Raw genomic sequence first — 10119 nt, 5'->3', positions numbered from 1 at the left:
GAAGAGCAGGACAATTTGAAATAAATTAAAATAACTGTCCATTACATCCGCCCCAGCTGCAGACTGCAGAGAGCAGCAATGTACCCAACATACTGGCTAGCATGCCTCCATTAATTTAGCAAAACAACTTGTACTCCATAGTGCATAATGCTTTACTCATTAATGAGAGGTAGTTTATTTCAATTTTTCCACACAAAGTGCCTGTTTTGTTTTTTTAATACGAAAGCCTTTAAAAGAACAAAAACGCTCAGTTTTTAAAAAATCTGGTGTAATTCTGCCTTAATTCTTTTCAGACAGTCAGTGCTTATGTGGCGCATGTGTGGGTAAAAAGTGGACCTGTGAATTGTCTAATCACAGCAAATTCCAATGGACCCATATAATTTTAAGCAAGTGTTTGCAAAGAGCACTGTTTACAATTTGTTCTTTTTGCTTTTATTTTTTTCTTGATATAACTAGTCCTGCTGATCCATGACCTACACCTGCACAGCAGGAGATAGCAGCTTGGCTGTGGTGGCAGAGGCTGGAGTCAATCCAGCTGGACTACCTTCGGCTGGTAGCTCTGGAGGAAGCTGAAACATCTGCAGCTGCCCAATGCCCCAGTTGCTGCAGCCAGCTGTAGCCTCCCGGCAACATTCCCACCAGCAGCTGTCAGGTGCCCGATTACCCACCACTGCTGCCCTACCTCCCATTCAGACTGCCGGTTCCAGCACTGCATCCTGCCGCATCTGGTGTGGCTTCAACAAAGGCTGGTCTGAATCAAGCAGAACCTGGACTGCCTCTGGACTCATGAAGAGGATGTCCTATATGCCCTTTTTTAATTTGTTTGTTTTGGTGGGCAGGATTTTTGTTGTGGGTGGAGAGTGCGGGAAAGGGAGTTGGGTTTTAGAGTTTGGACTTTGAACAGTTAATTTTTCTTTGGACATTGGTTGAGGATGGGATGATTTGTTTGGGGAGAGGGGTGGGCGTGGTGTGGGTGGAAAAGGTTGGTTTCATTGTTAACGAAAATCAAAGAATCAAAGGGAACTAATTATTTTACTTTAGTTATGCCTTAAATCTTTATTTTGGTGATTTACTCTGCACTGCTGCCTTAGTGCAGCCTGCGTTTAAATCTACTTAAAAAGTGTATACCAGTCAGTTATTGTCTTACTACCCTCTGTAACTATATTGACCACTGGGGGGGGGGGTTTACAAATACCTATATTGCCCACAACAACCTAGATAAACAACATCTTCTAATTAAGTTAGTTACCAACTGAAATAGTTCACTAGATTCCATAGTACTTTTAGCTGAATAGATGAAGCAAAGGCTGTCAACTCTCTCAGTTTTCTTACTGCAGGGTTTCCCAAGGTGCCCTCTTATGGTGGTGGCAGTAGTAACAGGCTAGCGTGTTAACAAGGAAAGAATCCCAAGCAAGGACCCACTCCCCCCTAGTTAAACTCCAACTGTAGGATGAATCAAAGTATTATCCATCATAGGCAACTAGACTGAAAGTAAAGAGAGTTAGTGGGTTATGTTATTTATATAATCACTTTAACCCCTTTGATGCTCATGACGAGCTCAGCTCGTCATGAGGCACGGTGCTCGTGTGCTCATGACGAGCTGAGCTCGTCATTTCTGTTTCACAATCTGCAGGCCTTTTCTTCTCCTGCACAAAAGGTGAAAGCTCAATCAATCAATCAATCAATCAAAGACATTTATAGAGCGCACTACCTACCCGTAGGGTCTCGAGGCGCTTTGGGGGGGGGGGAGGTGCCGCTACTGCTCGAACAGCCAGGTCTTGAGCTTCTTCCTGAAGGAGAAGCTCCATAGCCTTCTGGCTGACCTTGCCAGACCACTTTTCCAGGCACCCAAGATTGATGGACAGTCCAAAAAGAATGCTGATGCACTGCCTAATTTGGCAATATAGTATTGTTTTTCTTTTAACCATCATGATCCATAGAACTGTGTTGGTACACTTCACTCCTCCATAATTTGTATTTTTCAAACCTAGATGACAGACAATGTAGATACATAATAATAACTTGGGCCTCTGGGGTTGAAGGACTGTTTGCAATGCATTTAACCGAACTGTGTCATAGTCATCCTTTTATTTCCTTCTTCAACATATTGATGATGATATGCTGCTCATCTCCCTGAAGAATATTGTTGTTGTGTTGTGTTTGTCTTTGTCACACCTTTCCCCAAATCCCCTTTCCCATTCATTCATCAAACCCCTAACCTTCTTCCCTTTCCCTCGGGCTGTGTGATATATTGAGGTGTGACTTAATTTACACCATAAATGGATCACACACTTGGTGGGGAAGATGTGGTGAAAGCGACACCATCTCACGGCAGGATCTTCTATTACCTGAGTAATAGTTCACACCACCCAACCCTCGCATAAAGGTGATCCCTATTTCATCAACTTCACTTCCCCTGACTCGAGGATTTCGTAAGATTAGTTTTAATTAAATACTTGCTCCTCATTACTCAGAAGAAGTTACTATTGCTAGTGTTTGTGATCATATCAGTCTTCTTTGTTGTGTCATGAAGGCAGTCGGGTCTCAGTCTTTCTAACCTCATCGATGCTTGAGATATTCTTCTCCTGTCCTGTGCTGAGCCCTAATAGAACTGAGCGGGATGTGGGCGGTGTGGCACAGGTACCACCACCAACGCAGTTAACTACAACACCAAAATGACCTACAGCTTCCATATTTTCTCGTCAGAAGGGCCGGCAGGGACCTCCATCCAGCTCGACCTCCATTACCTCAAGTAGTGGTGCTGTAAGTAAACAACAGAGTCGAATTCAGCCAAGCCCATCCTCCACTTCATCTGGCTTTGAAACTGAAAGTAGCACCTCCACCACCAGCAGACATCTCCAGTACCCAGTTTGGGACTTCTTTAGTGTTAGCCAAAAGGCAGACAACATGGTAATTTGTTCGATTTGTAAACAAGTAGTTAGTCGGGGTATGCTTGGTACCAACTATGGCACCGGAGGCCAGAGAGGCCATCTGAAAAAACACCACACTATCGTTTGGGATGCGCACCTAAGGAATATCCAGGGAGCCAAAAGTACAACAAATCCAAATGTATCCATTGATATTGCATCTGATGATGATGACGAGGGGCTTATCGTGCAGGGGGGAAGTAAAGAAGCAACAGACATTTTTTCTGGTACACCCAGTACCCCTAGCAGCAGCACTGCAGTGGTAGCGCCCACACCCTCTACCCCTGCAACATGTATGAGGCACACTAAGAGTCTGGGAGAGACACCAATGCGAAAAAGTACATCAATGAGCCTAACTGGTTTGAAGAAGTCTGCATCGTCATCATCACGTAAAACGGTCCAGACCACCATTAGCAGAATGTTTTGGTCGCATGCGCCATTTGAACGCAACCACCCAACGGCACGTCTGTATAACCGAAAGCTGGCTAAAATTTTTGCGCTGGACCTTCTCCCTTTTTCTTTCGTGGAAGGGGTGGGTTCTCTAGAATTTGTGGCAACAGTCTTCCCTAAATTGAAGGTTCCCAGCCGGTCCTATTTTGCCAGAGTTGCTGTTCCAGCACTACATCAAGATGTGCTGGGGGTGATTGGTGCAGCTATTCAGAAGAGTGCTGTTCACACTATCCACCTGGCAACAGACATGTGGACCAGTTGCCAAGCCCTTGATTACATGTGCATCACTGCACACTGGGTCTCTTTTGCAGGGGTTAAAGACAAGTTAAAAGAAGGTGTTGATACAGACACAGTTTTTCAAGCTACTCGGAAACATGCAACAGTAGCCATGTTTGCCATGGAGAAAACTCATACTGCACCTAACCTTTTGGAGGACTTTGATAGGAAGGTCTATGAATGGCTGGATCCAAGAAATCGCATGATTGGTTATGTTTCCACGGATAATGGCAGTAATATAGTTAAGGCCATGCATCTAGGTGACTATTTCAGAGTGCCGTGTTTGGTGCACGGTATTAACATTGTTGTGCAAGTTTTCTTGAAAAAAGAAACCACAGTCAACAAGTTACTGACCACCTGCCGAAAAATCTGCACACATTTCAGCCATTCTTTTCAGGCCCGGAACGAGCTGAGGAGCATTCAACATGAACGTAGACTGCCAGTCAAAGGACTCATCCAGTAGGTGGCAACACGTTGGAACTCAACCTTTTACATGCTTGAGAGTCTGTCTGAGCAGTGGGGGGGAATCAATGAGTATGTCTATAAATTGGGTTCTACTATGAAAGACATGAGGCTAGAGTTGGAGGAATGGAAGGTAGTTGCAAGCCTGACAGACATGCTTCGTCCTTTTGAGGTCTTCACGCGTGAAGTCAGCAGGGAGGACTGTTCTTTGGGAAAAGCTATCCCATTGATGCGCATGCTGGAGCACCATCTGAAGGCGGCGTCTTCATCGTTCAGAGATGATGCTGAAAAGCAAGACGCATATCAGTTGGCGGAGAGGTTATTAAGCCGCCTAGTTAACAATGAAAGGCTTAAAAAAAAATACAGAACAACATTACATTTGTGCCACTACTCTGGATCCACGGTATAAAAAGGCACTGGTCAGCAAAGGATTCATTCCTTTTGATGAAGCAGATGTTTCAAAGTACAAACATTGGCTGGCTGTGTCAGCCACTCGGTTCGAAAAAGAGCGTCAGAAAATTGAAGGAGCCGGCATAAGTACAACTGAATCAGCAGGCCATCCAGCGTCAAGTTCCACTTCTGAATCTGTGCCCGAGTCACTTTCCCTCACAGCCATTAACGACACCAGCAACCATATCATCATCCTCACCTGCACCAGGCCCAGCCATAATATTGTCGGTAGCGGATTAGCTAACTCATCAAGGGTTTGCTCGTTCCAGTGATGCAAAGGCCACAGATGGTACGCAAAGTGGAGCAACCCTGGAGATCCTTCAGTCGATGGTGCAGGCCTATCTGGATGACACAACAGAGGCCTTCGTTAATCAGAACCCATTGCTGTATTGGTATAGTAAAAGGGCTCTATGGCCACTGGTCACCAACCTGGCTCCAAATTATTTGTCTTGCCCACTCGCAAGCGTGTCTTCTGAACGTGTTTTCAATACTGCTGGTGCCATTGTAACTTCAAAAAGGACCCACCTCTCTCCCAAAAATGTGGAGAGGTTAACATTGATCAAGATGAATCAGCACTTCAAACCACCAGAATATAAAATACGTGAATGCACGCAGGAAGAAGAGGACACCGACTTAGGTGACGGAAGTTCTTCTCTGTTACTTGACCTACTCCTGTCTCAATTCATAGAGTTTGAGGACGAGCTATACTTCCCTGACACCGAGGCCTGAAAATGACTTCCTTTTTTTCCGTCCTTATTCTCTTTTATTCCTGTGTGTCTTTCTTTGTTTTGCAACCTTTACCACAACAAAACTCTAATCACCTAATCACAACAAGTCCATCAGCAGCACTGTCTTCATCTACTTTCCTTATTGATTTGAAGGTGCTGCAGTCTGCATTCCTGAGGTTCACAAGTTCACAACTCAATCATGCTCCTCTATCCTCCTCCTCCAGACTCCCCTATCCAGTTCCCTCAAGGCAGATGGCTGGATTACGCAGAATAAAGAAACTTTGTCTTCGTAGATGAGTCCCCTCAAGTAGGACTGGATTTACTGACAACATGCTTGCTGATTGCTGACAGTTACTTCTGAAATTGACAGGAGAGGCTGCCCTGTGGTCCTGCACTTTCAGAAGAAGATGCGGACCAAAAGTGGAACAGGTAAGGAATAATGAGAAGAAGATGGCATGCAGTGGACATCAATGGCTGTCTGGCTCTGATGAAAGCAATTGCTGTTTGCTTGTTGTGCATGAAATGAATCATATGTCTTCTGTTAATATTTAATCTTTTACACACTAAATGTAACTCAAGTCTACTCTGCTTTTTTTTTACCTTGTTTAATTCAAATTGTACTTCAACTGCAGGGGCCACTACGTTGCATTTTCCAATATGCAAAATGTCCTTGGACTTACTGTTTGCCAATATACCATGATGATTGATTAAATATTATATCTTTTTTCTTTACAGTCACTCACTGGGATGGATGGATCATCAGCATCGGTTTAGGGAAGAACTATGGCCAATTTGTGAGTCACAAACAGGTAAACCAGTCTACAACAACTACTACAGCAGAACTACATGTCTGTCTAGTCGTGGTATGGAGTGGTCGAGGCAGTGTAGTGTTGTTATGCCAGGCAGATTACAGAGTACAGCAGTTCATGTATAATTGGGGCTATGTGGCTTGCTGCATACAATTAGATATACTTTGTCTGTCTATGTCAAAGTGCCTAGGTATGCTACATCAGGTTGCTTCACTCAGTGGTGCCTGCCTTGACCGTCTGCATTGCCCTGCCGCAAGCATGGGCCAAAAATCTGTTACGCTTAAGAGTTTGTGAATTTTCATTAATTTCGCGAGATTCGCGGATTGTGAATTTGCTGCCGAAAAACAGCAAATTTCGCGAGCGGAACAGATTTTTGGCCCATGCTTGCGGCAGGGCCATGCAGACGGTCAAGACAGGCACCACTGAGTGAAGCAACCTGGTGTAGCATACCTAGGCTCTTTGACACAGACACACAAAAGCATATCTAGGGTTTGGGGTTCAGTGCGGTTTACTAGGGTTTTTGGGTTTAATTAATAATTTGGTAGGGTTCCCGGAGTCTAGGGCTCAGGGCCTGATGCAGGCTCATTCATAATGATGTTGGCAATTTTTTAGGGGGATTTGGGTTTTTTTCAGAAATGACCGAATTTTGGCCTTTTTTGATGTTTTGCGAGCGCGTTTGTTTGGGTGAACTAGTCGTACACCATACAGTGGATCGATTTTGTTCTGCCTTGCTGAGATTCTTGGGAATCACTGGAACAAGTGTCCTGGTAAGTTTTAAGCATGGGCTGAAAATTCGTTAAGCTCGCGGAATTTGCGGATTTTCCGCGATTTCGCGATCCGCGAATCTCGCGAAATCGCGGTAAAATACACGAATCAGCGGGACGAATTTTCAGCCAAGCATTTACAGGGTTACAGCAGCAGGTGCAAAAGTTGAAGCTAAATTTTGTAACCTTTTACAAAACGGTTACAAAGAAATTAACTTCAACTTGGGCACCTGCTGCTGTAAGCCTGTAAGTGCTTCCTGGCGCCTTGTTGCCTACTTGAAAATATTCTCTGACCCTGCTCTGACCCTTGAGGCAGGGTCAGAAAATAGTTACAAGTAGGCAATGAGGCGCCTGTCACGAAAATTAAACCTCAACAGGAAGCACTGACAGATATAAAAACAAGCATTTGCAATGTAATAGGTCTCGCATTAGGAAAGTTTGAGCTATTGGTCTTGTAAATGAATTTTTTTTAATTTATGTGTTGGTTTTGAAAATAGCTAAATTAATAGCTTTGTCATTTTCAATGCCAATTGTTATAACTTTCGCAAATGTGACACCTATAGCATTTGTAATGCAACATGTTTTGTATTTACGTGACTTAGATGTATTGATATTACAAATTACAATAACTTTTAATTTTTTTAAATAATTAATACTTAAATAAAAGTGATTTTAATTTATAATGGCAATAGCTTAAACTTTTGTAAATAACTTTTGTGAAGATTATGTTCAGTGTATTTTATTGTGATGAAAATCCAAGAACAGAAGTGAAATATTAACATCTTTTTGTGACATTTGTAATAAAGCTTGAAACATTGAGAGAACATATTTGAACCAGTTGTTGTTGAATGGTTGCGCAGATTGATGCTTGGGTGGCGCTGAGTGGTGCTGTGGTGGTGCTGAGTGATACTGGGATGGTGCTGAGTGATGCTGGGGTGGTGCTGAGTGGTGCTGTGGTGGTGCTGAGTGATGCTCTGGTGGTGCTGAGTGATGCTGTGGTGGTGCTGAATGGTGCTGTGGTGGTGCTGAGTAATAATGTGGTGGTGCTGAGTGATGCTGTGGTGGTGCTGAGTGATGCTTTGGTGGCCCTGAGTGGTGCTGTGATGGTGCTGAGTGGTGCTGTGGTGGTGCTGAGTGATGCTGTGGTGGTGCTGAGTGATGATGTAGTGGTGCTGAGTGATAATGTGGTGGCGCTGAGTGATGCTGTGGTGGTGCTTAGTGATGGTGTGGTGGCGCTGAGTGGTGCTGAGTGGTGCTGTGGTGGTGCTGAGTGATGCTGTGGTGGTGCTGAGTGGTGCTGTGGTGGTGCTGAGTGGTGCTGTGGTGGTGCTGATTGATGCTGTGGTGATGCTGAGTGGTGCTGTAGTGGTGCTGAGTGATGCTGTGGTGGTGCTGAGTGATGCTGTGGTGGTGCTGAGTGGTGCTGTGGTGGTGCTGAGTGATAATGTGGTGGTGCTGAGTGATGCTGTGGTGGTGCTGAGTGGTGCTGTGGTGGTGCTGAGTGATAATGTGGTGGGCTGAGTGATAATGTGGTGGTGCTGAGTGATGCCGGGGTAGCGCTGAGTGATGATATGGTGATGCAGAGTGCAGAAAGGCACAAAAAGCAGTCTAACAAAGGGCAGAAGGGCAGAAAAACATGGGGAAAACGAGTCTAACAGAGGGCAGAAGGGCACAAAAAACCAGTCTAACAGAGGACAGAAGGGCAGAAAAACAAGGGAAAAACAACTCTAACAGAGGGCAGAAGGGCACAAAAAACGAGTCTAACAGGGGGCAAAAAGGCACAAAAACGAGTCTAACAGAGGGCAGAAGGGCAGAAAAACAATGGACTAACAAAGGGCAGAAGGACACAAAAAACGAGTCTAACAGAGGGCAGAAGGGCAGAAAAACAAGGGAAAAACGAGTCTAACAGAGGTCAGAAGGGCAGAAAAGCAAGGGAAAAAACGAGTCTAACAGAGGGCAGAAAGGCACAAAAAACGAGTCTAACAGGGGACAGAATGAATCCCGCCCTGTGTGTTTGTCCACGAAGATGCCACCGTTTTGTGCAATACCTATACTCAACGGGAGTACTTTCTACTGTCTAATCAGTAAGTGCTCACTCGTTGGCTAAATGTATAGGGGCAGCTTTACAATAACTGGTGCATCCCCAGGGATGCACCAGTTATTGTGCGCCGCAGCTCCGCCACCCATGGTCCGCCGCATTTACAATGCGGCACACCATGTGGCAAAAACGGCACAGATGCGGCACGCATCTGTGCCGTAAAAGCAGCGCATTGCTGGAGCTGCGTCTCCCCAATGCTGCGTCAAGCCTTGAGCCTGCTTCAAGCAGGCACAGGGTTTTGACGCAGCATTGGCCTAAAAGTGACTGAGTGAAATATTGTAGATTTCACTCAGCCACTTTTGGGAGGCGTTCCTGCGCAGGAACGCCCTCCCCTGCGCCGGAATGCCTCCTGATGGCGCAGGGCTTTACAACGTAATACATCTCTCAGATGCGTCACGTTGTTAATACCCACCACTTTGGCGCATCTTTTGTGCTGCCGCTGCGTCACAAAAGTGATGCAACTGTGGCGCAAAAGAGGCGCAAGCGGCTTGTAAATCTGCCCCATAGTGCTTTTACTACACTGTAGCTGCGTAAAGGGCCAGAAGATGTGGCTCCAGTGACCATGTGTGCCTGTGCCTGTGTTACAGGCACACATGGTCACTGGAGACACATCTTCTGGCCCTTTATGCAGCTGCAGTGTAGTAAAAACACATACATTACCCAATGAGGGAGCACTTACTGGATCATCCAGTAGAAAGTACTCTAGGGCAAATCGCAAAAAAATCTGCGATTTCGCGGGAAAATTCGCGAATTCGCGGATTGTTTTTGCGATTTCGCGGGGAAATCCGAGAATTTGCAAATTTCGCCCATGCTTAGTAAGTTTCAATAGGATCGAAGTAGTGGAAGTGCAGAAAACAGCACTTTTTTTTCAAGGCGCGATTTCCCATGTTTTGGAGACAGCAGTATTGCATGTTTTTGGGGGTCTATTTGGGGGTGTTCTAGATTTTTGGGGGTGGTTTGAGGGGTCTGGCAGCACTCCTGGGAATGTCTAGTTTTGATTGCAAGTAGTTTGTAGAAAATCCATGGTGGAAACAGGGTGTTTTGGGCCTACTTTCTGAGTGCGTTTTAGCACGATTTTCAAGCAGGCCTCAGCCAGGTCGCAGTAGCTCATGTTTTTGGGGGCTACTTGGGGGTGTTCTAGATTTTTGGGGGTGG

Source organism: Lissotriton vulgaris, chromosome 3_2 (genome assembly GCF_964263255.1).
Source record: "Lissotriton vulgaris chromosome 3_2, aLisVul1.2, whole genome shotgun sequence".
NCBI lineage: Eukaryota > Metazoa > Chordata > Amphibia > Caudata > Salamandridae > Lissotriton > Lissotriton vulgaris.
This window is presented reverse-complemented; position numbering follows the sequence as displayed.